This window comes from Eptesicus fuscus, chromosome 13 (genome assembly GCF_027574615.1).
Source record: "Eptesicus fuscus isolate TK198812 chromosome 13, DD_ASM_mEF_20220401, whole genome shotgun sequence".
NCBI lineage: Eukaryota > Metazoa > Chordata > Mammalia > Chiroptera > Vespertilionidae > Eptesicus > Eptesicus fuscus.
The window spans coordinates 78516083-78530100 of NC_072485.1; the positions used below are offsets into that span (position 1 = coordinate 78516083).

Genomic DNA, 14018 nt, shown 5'->3' on the forward strand with positions numbered 1-14018 from the left:
AGTAGGCCTGGGGCTGGATGGAATTGGACAGGAAGAAAAGTACTTCAGATGAAACAATAAAAGTTTCTAGAACTTCTTGTTCCTGTGTAGTGAGTGCCAGAAAAGGGTTTTACTTAAATGCTTCTTACTAAGCGCATTGGCTGAGGTCTGTGTTCTCCAGCAGGCCCGGGGCCAGAGCTGCACTTGTGTGGACTTATCAGGAATCCTGTGAGAGGAGTGTTGTTACTATTCCCATTTCACAGATGAGGAAACAGGCTTTGAGTGGTTACAGGAGTGGGTGGCAGAGCAGCAATGGTGGAGCCCAGGCGTTGGATAGCAGAGCTGGGGTGCTTTCCTGGTGCGCCCCCCCCCCACACCCCCATTCTCCTTGATGGAAGCAAAGTGACAGTTCTTCTCTGGGTTCTGAATCTCTGTTCTTGCCACTCCTAGGTGCTCTTGGAAGTGCTGAAGAAATGAGAGTAACACTTCTCTTTCTTTTACTTTAGATTGCGCCTGCCTCTTTGAGCTGACAAGGCCTGAGGGTAAGTCCTGTGCCTGAACCCAGGTCGTGGGGTGGTGGGTCTCCTTCAGGAGCAGCTGTCCAGGTCAGCAGTCCCGGCATGTCGGCTATCAAGCGCAATGCATAATAATGGCCAAGCTCTGATTTTTGGAAAATAAAAGCAGTCCTTGTCTGTTCCCAGTCTTTCTTGGTTTTCACTGGAAAATGACATCTGGGTCCCTCGCTGGTCCCAGTTGGCAACTGGTCAGCCCCAGGAAGCCCTTCTTCTAGAAGGGTGTGACTTGGGATACTGGTCATGGGGAGGGTGGCAAGGCTCCTCAGAACCCGAGGAAGCATCTGTAGGGCCGGGCAGTCTGTGCAGCCCCCTTGAGTCAGCATGGAAGGCAGGTGCTGGTGGTGAGGGACTCTGGGCAGCCTGTGGCTATTGGCTCTGTCAGCTGGCTGTAAAAACACTTGGCACCCACTGTTCACACTGACGCTCAGTCTTCGGGCGTCACAGTGCCAGAGGGGTAAAGGTGGAATCGTCCCTTCCTCCTCTCTCAGTGCTCAGGCAGCATTGCCCTGTGTGACCTCCTGCTTTTCAGGTTTCTCCTCACACAGCGTTCCCCTGATTGCACTGAGCCAGGTGCATCTCCTCAGCTGCAAACCAGGGCCCTCTGGCTAGAGTCCACCTGATGATCCAGTTCTGTCTCCTGCTGCTGGTCCCAGTGAACATTCTAGCCAGCTCTCTGACTAGCTTCGCCCCACCTCCACCCTGCTGCCTGTGCCCTGGGGACTTGGTTGCTCAAGGACAACTCTCCCCAGAGCCCGAGTTCAGTGCTCCGAGTGAAGATGTCTTTGTATGGGGAATTTTCCTTGGGTTTCTACCCATAGTGTAGCTGTTTTCCTCAGGGGACACTTCTTGACCCAGGAGTTGTTCACCTTTCTGAGATTTCCCCGCAGCTCTCTCTTGGGCCAGCAGCAGCCTCAATTGAGTTTGCCCTATTCTCTCTGCTTATCTCGTCCTCCTGTTCTCCGTTGATAGATAGAGTTGAATGTTATTGCTCTTCCTTGCATTCCTGCGAGGAGAGGTGGGGAGTTGGGTGAAGGTCCCTAGCCACCTATCTTATGGAGCTGAGAATCGGGGATCCAGAGAAGGCTGATTAGCAGAATTAAATATTCGGATCCCCACCCCGCTGCACCCCCTTGTGTGTCTTCCACCACATCCATCAGTAGGAAGGGAAAATTGGTGGCAAGAAGGGCTGCCTTCTCCCAGGTCATCTAATTTGTTAAAGAGCTTTTTTGGTCTTCAGTCTCTAAGTCCCTGCTGAGTCTTGGAGTTTTGCTTAGTTGCCACACTAAGACCCTCGGGGGGAAGGTTGCTGCTCTTCCCTCCTCCTTTGCTATATCTCCTTGGTGCTTCTGGATGTGGGCTTTTTTTTTTTTTTCTTTAATCCTTACCTAAGGAGTGAGGATATTTTTTCCATTGATCCTCAGAGAGTGGAAGGGAGGGGCCAGGGAGAGAGAAAAGAGAGAGAAACATCGATGTGAAAGAGACACTGATTGGTTGCTTCTTGCACACTTACCCTGACGGGGGGTGGGGATCGAACTTGCAACCCAGGTTCATGCCCTTGACTGGGAATCAAACCTGAGACCCTCCGGTGTACAGGCTGACACCCTAACCACTAAGCCATGGGGGCCAGGGTGGGCTTTTTTGGGAGGGTGGGGCTCATTTTTTTAAAATATTATGCCAGAAGCCATAGCCCAGGTCATCCCAGCATTCCCTCATTGCTGCTGTCCCTTACTCCTTATCCTTATCTTTCTTGAAGGCCAGAGAAGCGGGTAGGAAGTATTCAAAGCTGCTCTTAAGTACATTTCCACCAGCTGTGCGTGAAATGGGGCCAGTCTCCATGTGTAGCAGCTGCTCTCCTGATGACATCCATCCCTGGCTGAAACCTCTGGGAAAATTCCGTGATCTGGCTATGCTGAGTCATGCTTAGTCTCTGAGGATATGTCACCTTTTGCACGTCTGTCATTGGCCAGCTCAGGGTCTGGGAAAGGCTGCAGTTACTACGGAGTGATATCATGCTGCTAATCTCTTACATTTGCCCACCACTATATGCTTCGCCAAGTGCTTTTGCTAACTGATGTGCTATTTATCAATATGAAATTTTATTAATATTATTAAATTATGAATAATAAATGTATTATTCTGGAAAACATTCCTCTCTTATGATGAGGAAACTGGGACTCAGAGATTGACTTGATGAATTTCAGGTGAGTGACATGTCTGGCTGGGTTTTTTTGTTACCACACCTCATCCCTACCATTGGGTTTTTTGTGTAATGCAAAGATTATTCAGAAGTTACTTTGGATGAAAAAAAAAATTGCTGTTCAATTTGTTAAAGTTGAAATCTAGTTCTTCCTTTAATGGCTAGTCTTCCAAGTTTCCCTTCAAAGTGTAGCCTACAATCTTTCTGTTCTATTATTTTAGAAAATTTTAATCACTTTGAAGGGGGCTTTTGAATAATACTGGATCTCAATTGCAAACTTAACTCATTTGAAAAATTTATATTGAATTTCTAAATTGCATTCAACTTCCTTTAATTATTTTAATATTTCCAATTGTCTGATTAACAGACATTCCTAATACTTAAATAATTCCTGTAAATCTAATTAATTAAGCTGGCTCTTAAATTTTCTTAAACATTCCTAAAATTCTGTTTTATTTAAAAAATTTTAAAGTATATTTTTATTGATTTCAGAGAGGAAGGGAGAGGGAGAGAGAGATAGAAATATCAATGATGAGAGAGAATCATGGATCAGCTGCTTCCTGCACACCCCCTACTGGGGATCGGGCCCGCAACCTGGGCATATGCCGTTGACTGGAATTGAACCCGGGACCCTTCAGTCCACAGGCCAACGCTCTATCCACTGAGCCAAACCAGCTAGGGCTACAATATATAAGTTTTGATGTATATGTATGCACTCGTGAAACCTTAACTATGAAACCATAATTAAGATAGAACACATCTTTCATCTCCAAGTTGTTCTTGTGCCCCTTTTTGCAATCCTTTCCTCCCATCCCCGTCTGCTTCCCCCATTCCCAAGTAACATGGAACTGCTTTCTGTTACTGCAGATCAGTTCGCATTTTCTGGTTTACATATGTGGAATCATATAATACGTACCCTTTTTGTCTGGTTTCCATTACTCAGCATCATTACTTTGAGATTTTGAGGGGGGCATATATCAGTACTTCGTTCCTTTTTGTTGTTGAGTAGTAGTCCATTATGTGGCTACCCCACAGTTTGTTTATTCATTCATTCACCTATTGGTCATTTCAGTTGTTTCCAGTTTTTGGTGATTGTAAATAAAACTGCTATGAATGTTTGTGTGCAAGTCTTTGTATGGACATAATATTTCTTTTTCTCTTGGGCAAATGTGTGGGAGTGGAGTGACTGGATAATATGGTAGGTGTATGTTTAACTTAAACTGCCCAACTGTTTCCATAGTGGCTGTACCATTTTACATTCCCACCAGCAGTGTAGGAGGGTTCCAGTCCCTCCAAATCCTTACCAACACTGGATATGGTCCGTCTTTTTCATTGTAGCCATTCTAAAAGGTGTGTAGTGGTGTCTCATGGTTCCAATTTGAATTTCTCTGGTGATTAATAATATTGAGCTGCTTTTCATATGTGTATTTGTCATCTGCCAATACTGATTTTAAACTTAGTAAAATTCCTACTTAAAATCACAAGTCTAAACCAATTACTTAGTGCCCTGGCCAGTGTGGCTCAGTTGATTTTGTGTCATCCCATGCACCAAAAGGTTGCCAGTTCGATTTCCAGTCCGGGCACATGCCTGCGTTGTGGCTCAATCCCTGGTTAGTGGGGCTTGCAGGAGGCAGCTGATCAATGTTTTGTTCTTACATAGATGTTTCCCTCTCTTGCTACAAAATCAGTAAAAAAACAAACCTTTCTTAAAAAATATATAAACCAATTAGTTACATATTTTAGTTGGAATCTTTAGAGTGACTTGTTACTCTGTATAGACCAAATTACATTGAACATTATCTTCTATATATAAAAGCCTAAGCGACCGAACGACTGGTGGACCGGTCGCTATGATGCGCATTGACCACCAGGGAGCAGACACTCAATACAGGAGCTCAGCTGACCGACCTGTCCTGGCAGCCCACCAGCCCGGGGGGAGCCACTCACTCCCTCAGTAGTCCTGCAGGTTCAATCTCCGGAGAATAGGCCAGGCACTGACGGACTGGCACCACCGGCACGATCCTGTCGGCGCTGCGGGCCTCCTGGAAGTCAGCCTCGGGCACCGCAGCTGCTTCCCCTCCCTAGACACTCCGCAGGAAGAAATGATATAAAAACGGCTGCCAGGTGGCTTCCGACAACTGGCACAACCGTCAGCGGGACAGATCCGGATCCTGGGCCGGCAAGGGCATCCTACCGCCTGCCCAGAGGGCCGATTGCATCTTGGCTCCCGGGCGCCATATGCAGGGCTCACGACTGGCGAGCGCCACTGCGGCAGCATGAGCCTCTTCTGATCGGAACTGACTGGGCGCAAGCCTGTGGCAGGTGCAGTGGGGCCAGGATGAGCGGGAACAGCAGGCAGGAGTGGCAGGCAGTGTTGGACTGCCAGTTTCGGGCTGATCCCTGCAGGCCACCCTGAGGGACCCCACCCATGCACGAATTTGGGCACTGAATTTGGCCTCTAGTCTATATATAAAAGCCCAAGAAGCCGTTATGACCGGTCGACCGAATGACCGGTTGACCAGTCCCTATGATGCGCACTGACCACCAGGGAGCAGATGCTCAATGCAGGAGCTGCCCCCGGTGGTCAGTGTGCTCCCACAGCCAACCTCCCACAGCTGGCCAACCTCCTGCGGTCCCTCCTCCCGGCCAGCTGGCCCCGATTGGCCCCAATCACTGGCCAGACCAAGGGACCCCACCTGTGCACAAATTCGTGCACTGAGCATCTAGTAGTACATAAAGTAACAAATACACACAGATTTCTTAACACAAAATTATAAATACTATGGTCTTTATTTTCTTAGAATATTTATTTTGAATGCTATATATCTTTTTGGAATTAAAAAAGCTACCTAATAAGGAATTAATGATGTGATCTCAAACTCTAGTAAATTACTTCCTATGCAACTTTTGGAATTTCTTTCTCAATTGGATGATGTTTCTTTATAGTCCAAGATTTCTGTCCATGATGAAACTAGGTCTTGACCTTTGAATCCAACTGCTAGGCAGAACCCTGATTCATTGCCATTTTGCTCTCAATGGGGGATGGTCTCCCAGCCCATGTGCCCTAGGTGGAGGTATCACATTGTCTAATCCTCGTCTCATGGAACTCTGCCCAGGTTGCTATACCAGGTGCCTGGATTCTATTAATCTATTTAAGGCTTCATTCTTATGCACTATGGCTACAAATAGGTGGAAGTAAAATACAAAACAGGTGGGATTTAGATTTTGAATATCTCCCAAGGCTTTGTCTGACCAAACACTAATTCTAAAATCGTGCCAGTGACAGAGCTGTGCTAGAATTTGAGTTCCAGTCTTCTGAGTCCTGGTCTGGCATTGCTACCCCTATTATCTTACATCTTTTCAAATTAAGAGAAAGGGGTCTAGTACTTAATTGTTATTGGTTTCTAGTCCGCCTTGGTTAACAAGAAATTCTGGCACCTGGAACTCATGCCTTCCTTTTCTCATTCTTTAGTTTATCCCACCCCCACCCCCACCCCCCGGAAATGGTAAGAACTCTGACTCCTGACCTCCCCCTAACCTCCCAGGGGAGTGTTACCAATCTCTTTGGAGGGGCCATTGCCATTAAATTCTTTTTTTTTTTTAATATTTTTTTATTGAGGTATTATATGTGGCCATTAAATTCTTGATAGAGATTTAGATCTTAGATGATAAACAGATGTGAACTTGCATTCCTGTCCTGGTCACTGGGTATGCCCTCAGGAAGCTTGTGGGTGGTGAGTGGGACCTGGTTGAAAATTATTAATGCTGTCTGACCTCTCTCCTGATATTTGATGCTTATGTGGCCCCATGTGGGTAAAGAGGGAAGGTCTGTGGAGTTCCAAAAAAAGGATATTTGAGTGGAGGACTGTCTTAGATTCCTACTCTGCAGGAGTTTTAAATACAGTCTTTCCCTTCTTTGGTTCTGAATTCCCCATTCAGGGTGGTGAAGGAGCACTGTGTAATAAACAACAAATGATAGTACATTAAATGATGGCGGGGACATCATTGAATGACAGGATGTCTGTTCAAAGAGAGAGGAAAATGTGCTCCACTACAGGGCAGGACATTAAACGGCAGGGAGGGAATATAGAGAAAATTAAACCTAAAATTTAAAAAGGGAAAAATACCATTTGCAATTGCAATTTTAGAAATACAACTTAAAGTATAACGCATTTTTATAGCAGAAAATAGGAAAACACCAAAATATACCTCAGAAAAGATTTCTACATATGTAATCTGTTTATGTCATTCTATTCAACTTTAAAAATAGTCCATCAAACTGTAAATAATCAAACTTGTCATTTTAACTTTATTCCTACAGTACAAGAGCCATGATGCTCCTACATGAGAAAGATACATTATAAAACAGAATATATAACATCTCATTGACGTTATTTTGGAATGTTATACCAATCCCCCCCCCCCCCCCGACTGCTGAAATGATAAAGTTATGCATTAAAAAAGTTATTTTCTGTGTCCTTTTAATTTTAAAGAATCAGATTTTAAAAAAAATAAGGGTGCAATTTATAACACTATTTGGGGCTTAAGATCAGGTGCAGGGTAAATACTATCAGAGTTTTTCTCTTTTACCCCTTTTCTTCAAAAAATTATTTTGAGGGGATGAAAGCCTCTTTCTAAATGACATATGAGATACAGATTCCTGGGAAGTGGTGGAATAATGATTTCTTAAAAGATGTTCCTCCATAAAATAAATGAGAAAACTGGCAAAAATTGTCAAAAATCAACTGTTTCAGAATTCTGGAAATTAAAAGACTTACAGCAACAATCCAATCAAGGAACATTTAGTCAAGAGAAATGGCTGAATTTTGTTTTTAACAACAAAAAAAAAGTATGAGCCCCAGCTGGTTTGGCTCAGTGGATAAAGCGTCGGCCTGCAGACTGAAGGGTCCTGGGTTTGATGCCAGTCAAGGGCACATGCCCAGGTGTGGGCTCTATTCCAGTGTGGGGCATGCAGTGCAGGAGGCAGCCAATCAGTGATTCTCTGTCATCATTGATGTTTCTATTTCTCTCTCCCTTCCTCTCTGAAAGCAATAAATAAATAAAGCCTATATAAAAAGAGCTAATATGCTAATTAGACTAGATAGGGGAATGACCTTCCGGAACAACCTTCCAGAATTACCAGTGGGGGGGGGGGGGGGGCAGGGCCCTGAGGCAGCCAGGGCCATGAGGGCCGAGCCTCTTACATGAATTTTGTGCATCGGGTCTCTAGTAAATAAATAAATAGTAAAAGGAATAGACACATCTTTTTTTAAAAAAAAGTATGAGGCAAGAATGGTACATGCATAGGAAAAGAAGAGGTCAGTAGAAACTATCCCCAGACATGGGACTTTATAGACAAAGCTTTAAATCAGCTATTTTAGAAGATGTCTAAAGAACTAGAGGAAAGTATGAGAACAGTGCCTCATCAAATAGCGATGATTAATACGTGGTAGAAATAAATAAAAAAAGAATCAAGAAACTCTGGAGTTGTAAAGTACAATAACTGAAATGAAAAAGTCACTAGAGGGGCTCAATATCAGAGTTGAACTGAAAGAATCAGCAAATTTGTTGATAGGTCAGTTGGGATTGTTCAGTCTGAGGAACAGAAAGAAAAGAGAATAAAGGAAAATGAACAGAACCTCAGATCCTGTAGAACACCATCAAGTCTATCAACAGATACATAATGGGAGTCTTAGAAGGAGAAGATAGAGAGAAAGGAGCAGAACAAATAAATATTTGAAGAACTATGCCCAAAACAAATCTCAAATATGATGAAAAACAGTAATTTATGCACCCAAGAAGCTCAGTGAACTCCAAGTGGAATAAACTCAAAGAGATCTACACCTAGCCCTATCATAATAAAAAAAAAGAATCTTGAAAGCAGCAAGAGATAAGCAACACATTACATACAAGGGATCTTTGATAAGATTAAAAGCTCATTTGTCCTTGGGAACATGGATGCCAAAAGGCAGTGGGATGAAACTAGATGCCATGTGAAACCTTCAACTGCATTTGACCTCTGAGTCTTAGATAGCTCCGATCTCTCACATTGTCAGAAATAACATGCCAGTTTAGTTCCTAAAAAACAATTACTCAGGCTTCTTCTTTCTTTTGCATTTGATTTTAATCTTTAATATCCAACATTTTTGCTTTAGGAAATTTTCTCCCTGAACCAGGAATAGAATACTAATCACATTAAAATATACATATATAAAAAGTAGTCCTCCATTTTCCCAGGAAAAGAACAATAATTTCTAGAATACTCAAGTGTTTTGTTTTAATCATAATTAAAGTCTTGGTCATCTCATTATCTCTGTCACTTTCATATTGAAATTAAATATTAGACACCCATTAACAATTTATAAATGCAAGGTACCATTATTGAGTAAGTATATTCTTCTGTGAGTGAATGTGTCCCTTCTCCCTCCCACTTATGAAGCAGCAATATGGTTTAATTTTATGAGTAGATGATCCTTTGCTGCAAACGCTAATTCTCCTCTCTCCCCTGTGTTTTTTCGTAAGTGTGAGTTGTTTAGGCAGCTCGGGCAACCTCTCTAGCAATCAACAGCAAGAGGAGCTAGGCTTGGGCTTTCAGTGCAGACTTGGTGTCTGTCTGAATCAAGTGATCTCGCCTATCCTCAGTAGCAAGCACTCTTTGAACTGCTTCCTCAAATGCTGCTGTGACGTTCGTGGTATCTTTTGCACATTTTTCAGACTTAGGGTAGTTGCCGTTGTCCCTGCACCAGGCTTGGGCTTCTTCTGCAGACACCCGCTGTTCACTTATGCCAGTCTTGTTACCCAAAATGACAAAAGGAAAGCTTTTGGGCTCTTTTTACATCTGTATAATATATGAATTCTTTCTTCCAGTGACTCAAGTTCTGGAAGCTTTGAGAATCATCGACACTAAAAGTGAGCAGGCAACAGTCAGAACCTCTGTAAAGGGCATCCTCAGGCTTCTGAATCTCTCTTGACCGGCTGGGTCCCAAATCTGCATGGTAACACCATCTACCTCCAAATCTTTATTTAAAAAATTCACACCTATTGTCTGGAAAGCTGGGTATCAAACTTATTAGTCACATATCTGCTCATTAGAGGACTCTTCCCAACTCCACCATCTCCAAGGAGGATTATTTTAAAAAGTGATGATTTTCCTGCCATTATTAATCTCAAAATCTCTGACTTTAGAATGCTTAATTGTTCAGTTCAAGCATCATCACTATCTCTCAGACTCTGGGAAGGTTCACTCAGATGCGGACAACGGGGAAAGTGGTTCACCACTGTGCAGGTTCATCATAGGAGTACAGGATGTTTCCCGCGGCCACACGGAGGACATCGGAGAGCTCCGGCCTGTTCTGTCCAGGGGCAATGAGGAAAGCGAGAGGGTCAGAGACCGGCAGGCTGGACGCGGTGCTGAAGGTGCTGCCCGAGTCCAACCCTCAAGCTTCTTTTATGCTTGATCTGCAGGAAGTCTGTCTTTTACCAAGTTCTTCTCAAGTATTTCTAGAACTATGGAAGGCTTATGATACGTTCTACCAAGCCTGGAACATAGTATGGGCTCAAAAAAATATTTGCTAGATGAATTAACTCTACCTGGGTTGTTTATATCCAACTGTCCGTCCACTTTTTTCTGCATGTCACCTAGTTCTCCCTGTCTCAGGTCTGTAGCCTCTCTCCTCAGACCATTTTGCCTGAAACATACAAACAGACCTGTCTCATAACTTCTCAAAACACAGCTTTTAAATTTTTTATTTTTTATTTTAGAGAGAGAGAAACATCAACTTGTTGTTCCATTTATTTATGCATTCATTGGTTAATTCTTGTATGTACCCTGACCGGGGATTGTACCCACAACCTTGGCATATCAGGATGATGCTGTAACCAACTGAGCTACCTGGCCAGGGTTCAAAATACAGCTTTAAAAAATGCTATCTGATATTTCACAAAATTTTACTGAATGCTTAGGGATAGCAGAATGGAATTACAATACAGAAAAAAGAAAGTTTGGCCTCCAAAGGTGAATTCAAACTTTACCAGGTCAATGTAAGAAACATACAGACCAATAGAGAATTTTTATGAGTTTACTGGTGTTCTGGTGCACGGATTCGTGCACATTGAAAGGAAATTAATTAGAAGAAATATTTTAATTTCGCTTTTCACATCTTGCTAATGAAAATAAAATAGGATTCTATCGAGTCTCCTATCTACCTACTCCAGGACTTCTGCAAGTCGGATTCCTGGGCTGAAGAAACTCCAAGGGGGCTAGTCGCTAGGGAGAGGAAGCTGGGCGTTGCTATGTGATGTCATTACCTGGCGCCCACAGCCACTGTTTCCTGGCTGGGCTGGGCTGTGGGTCTTGGCAGTGTTGGCTGCGATTTGGTGGGGTGTCGCTCCAGGGTGGTGGCGGGGCCTGTGTCCCACTTGAGGGAAGCGAGTGTTGGTTTGTTAGCTCCAGGTCCGTGGTGCCATTTATTTTTAAACTAGAGGCCCGTTGCACAGATTCGTGCAATAGGCCTTCCTTCCCCTGGCTGTTGGCACCGGTTTTCCTCCGGGACCCAGGCCTTTGCTCCAGCCGCAGCGGAGAAGCCAAGTCTCTTCAGTCTTCAGTCGTCTTCAGTCTTTAGTCTTCAGTCTTCAGTCTTCAGTCTTTGCTCGGGCCAGAGCCTTCAGTCTTTGCTCTGCGCCTGTGTATGCAAATTAACTGCCATCTTTGTTGGGTTAATTTGCATACTCCTGATTGGCTGGTGGGTGTTGTGGAGGCATGGTCAATTTGCATATTTCTCTTTTATTAGTGTAGATGGTCAGTGCGCATCATAGCTACTGGCTGGATGGATGGACACTAAGCCTTTTATATATATAGATTTGAGCCAAGCTGATGACTTATGCCAGGGAGCGAGATCTCAAGTGCCCTAGAGAATAAGTTTTGTAGCTTCTTTTATGCATTTGAAAGTAAGGAAGAAGCTAAGGAAGATTACATGGAAATGGGAGAAAGCAAGGTGGGAACTGGATTGTAGGGTAGTTAACAAGATTATGTGCTCCCTTGTGGGTGGTTATCCCTTCAAGGGATCTGAAAAAGGATTACTCTGGCATTTCAAAAGTGTGTTAACCTAGATGCACAAGAACAATGGGCAGGGCTTGCTTAAGGCAAAGATAAACATTTTACTAAAGAAGTTATAGACCTGGAATAGGACTACCCACTAGACCCTGCCCAGTTAGGAATTTACGATCCAATCACCACGTGAGGTTACTTTCACTGGTCTTGGCACTTCTACTACAGAACCCCTTTTTCTTCGTATGTGTATAGCACTTCATAGTTTTATCATTTTACCCGACAGTTCTTACTGGCAATGGTTAAGGTCATGGTTTTGGTGTTTATGGATGATGGAGCAGAGGTTCTAATGGGTTCAATGACTCGCCCAATTCTACCAGTAAGAGGCAGAGCCAAGCTTTGAAAAGAGCCATCGATTCCTGGCCTCGGGTTCTTCCACAGGATGTTAGTGGTGTCTCAGTGTCACTGTCACGGGGCTGAAAAGACCCATCTGAAGCTCTGTCTTTCCTATTTAAGTTAATCTCTTAATGGACACTTGCAGCTTCTATAACTGGAGCCATTTACTGTCACCTGCACTCCTGCCTCTCCTCCCTGCTGTGTTCCCGAGGCCATTTCTGTAGGCCTTGAAGGTTTGCCTCAGCCTTCCTGGATTTTGACTATCCCATTCCAATTGGTTGCAAAACAGCCATTTGTGTTTTTGCTGACTGGGGCCATCTTTTTATCCCTTTTTACTTCTGATATTCTTAAGAGGCAATTTCAATATTTGGCAGAATAAACTCCCCATGATCTAATTCTGAGTTTTCAACTGACTGAATGGTTTAAGAAGGGCAAAAGTTATGACTGTGCAGTATTCCAAGAAATTGTTCCTTTCTCAAGCATTTACTGTGTATCTGTGGATTCAGCTCTTTCCTGGATGCTGTAATAAATGAAATAGAGAATAGAAAAAACAAAATAAAATCAATAAAACCAAAAGTTGGTTCTTTGAAAAGATCAACAAAATTGACAAACCTTTAGCTAAATGGACTAAGTGAAAAAGAGAGAAGATTCAAATTACTAAAATCAGAAATAAAAGTGGGAACATTACTGATTCTATAGAAATAAAAAGGTTATGAGACAACTGTGCACAATTATACACCCTCATTTCCCCCTCCATTGCCCACCTCCACCCAGCCCCAAGACAATCTTGAAAAAGAACAAAACTGGAGACTCACACCTTCTGATTTTAAAACCTACTAACAGAACTGCAGTCATGCCCTGCTGGCGTGGCTCAGTGGTTGAGCATTGACCTTTAAACCAGGAGAATACGATTGTATTCCCGGTCGGGTGGGTCATGTGCCCTGGTTGCAGGCTTGATCCCCAGTGGGGGGCATGCAGAAGGCAGCCAATTGATGATTCTTTCTCCTCATTGGTGTTTCTATCTCTTTCTTCCTCTCCCTTTCTCTTGAAATCAATAAAAATCTCTTTATATAGCTGAAACCGGTTTGGCTCAGTGTATAGAGCGTCGGCCCGCGGACTCAAGGGTCCCAGGTTCGGTTCAGGTCAAGGGCTTGTACCTTGGTTGCGGGCACATCCCCAGTAGGGAGTGTGCAAGAGGCAGCTGATCGATGTTTCTCTCTCATCGATGTTTCTAACTTTCTATCCCTCTCTCTTCCTCTCTGTAAAAAATCAATAAAATATATTTTTTAAAAAAATCTCTTTATATATAAAAGGCTAAGTGACTGACCGTACCTCTGACCATCCATCCAACCGGCTGGTACATATGATGGGCACTGGCAATTTAAAAATAAATGTTGACTCACGCATGCACGATACATATAAAGCTCTTGCTGGCACCAATCGCACGCATGTATTTCAATCTGTCATTGTCTATTGTGAATTTGGTTGACACTTCTATTATAGAGAAAGGGCGAATAGTGATATTCAAATATTTCTTCTAATTAATTTCCTTTCAATGTGCACACATCCGTGCACCGGGCCACTAGTATATTTATTTAAAAAAAACCTGCAGTCATCAAAACAATGTGGTATTGGCAAAAGACAGACATAGACCAACTCTCGCATATATGGTCAAATTATTTTTTAAAAGGATGCTAAGACCATTCAATGGGGGAAAGGACAGTCTTTTTAAAAAATAGTGCTGGGAAAACTGGATATTCACATGCCAAAGAATGAAGTTGGACCCTCACCTAACACCATATATAAAAATTAATTCATAATAGAT

General features: G+C 43.2%; 1 protein-coding gene and 1 pseudogene across 2 annotated transcripts in view; one reads left to right on the top strand and one right to left on the bottom strand.

The window, feature by feature from the left end:
• Window positions 1-14018, top strand: part of PC (pyruvate carboxylase) — a 66949-nt gene that overhangs the window by 3668 nt on the left and 49263 nt on the right. For both annotated transcript variants that reach the window (XM_028153803.2, XM_054724855.1), the window contains exon 2: window positions 486-521. The gene's annotated coding sequence lies outside the window, so the exon portion shown is untranslated. The remainder of the gene's footprint in view (window positions 1-485; window positions 522-14018) is intronic.
• LOC103291074 (ras-related protein Rab-9A-like) lies at window positions 9313-9909 on the bottom strand (annotated as a pseudogene).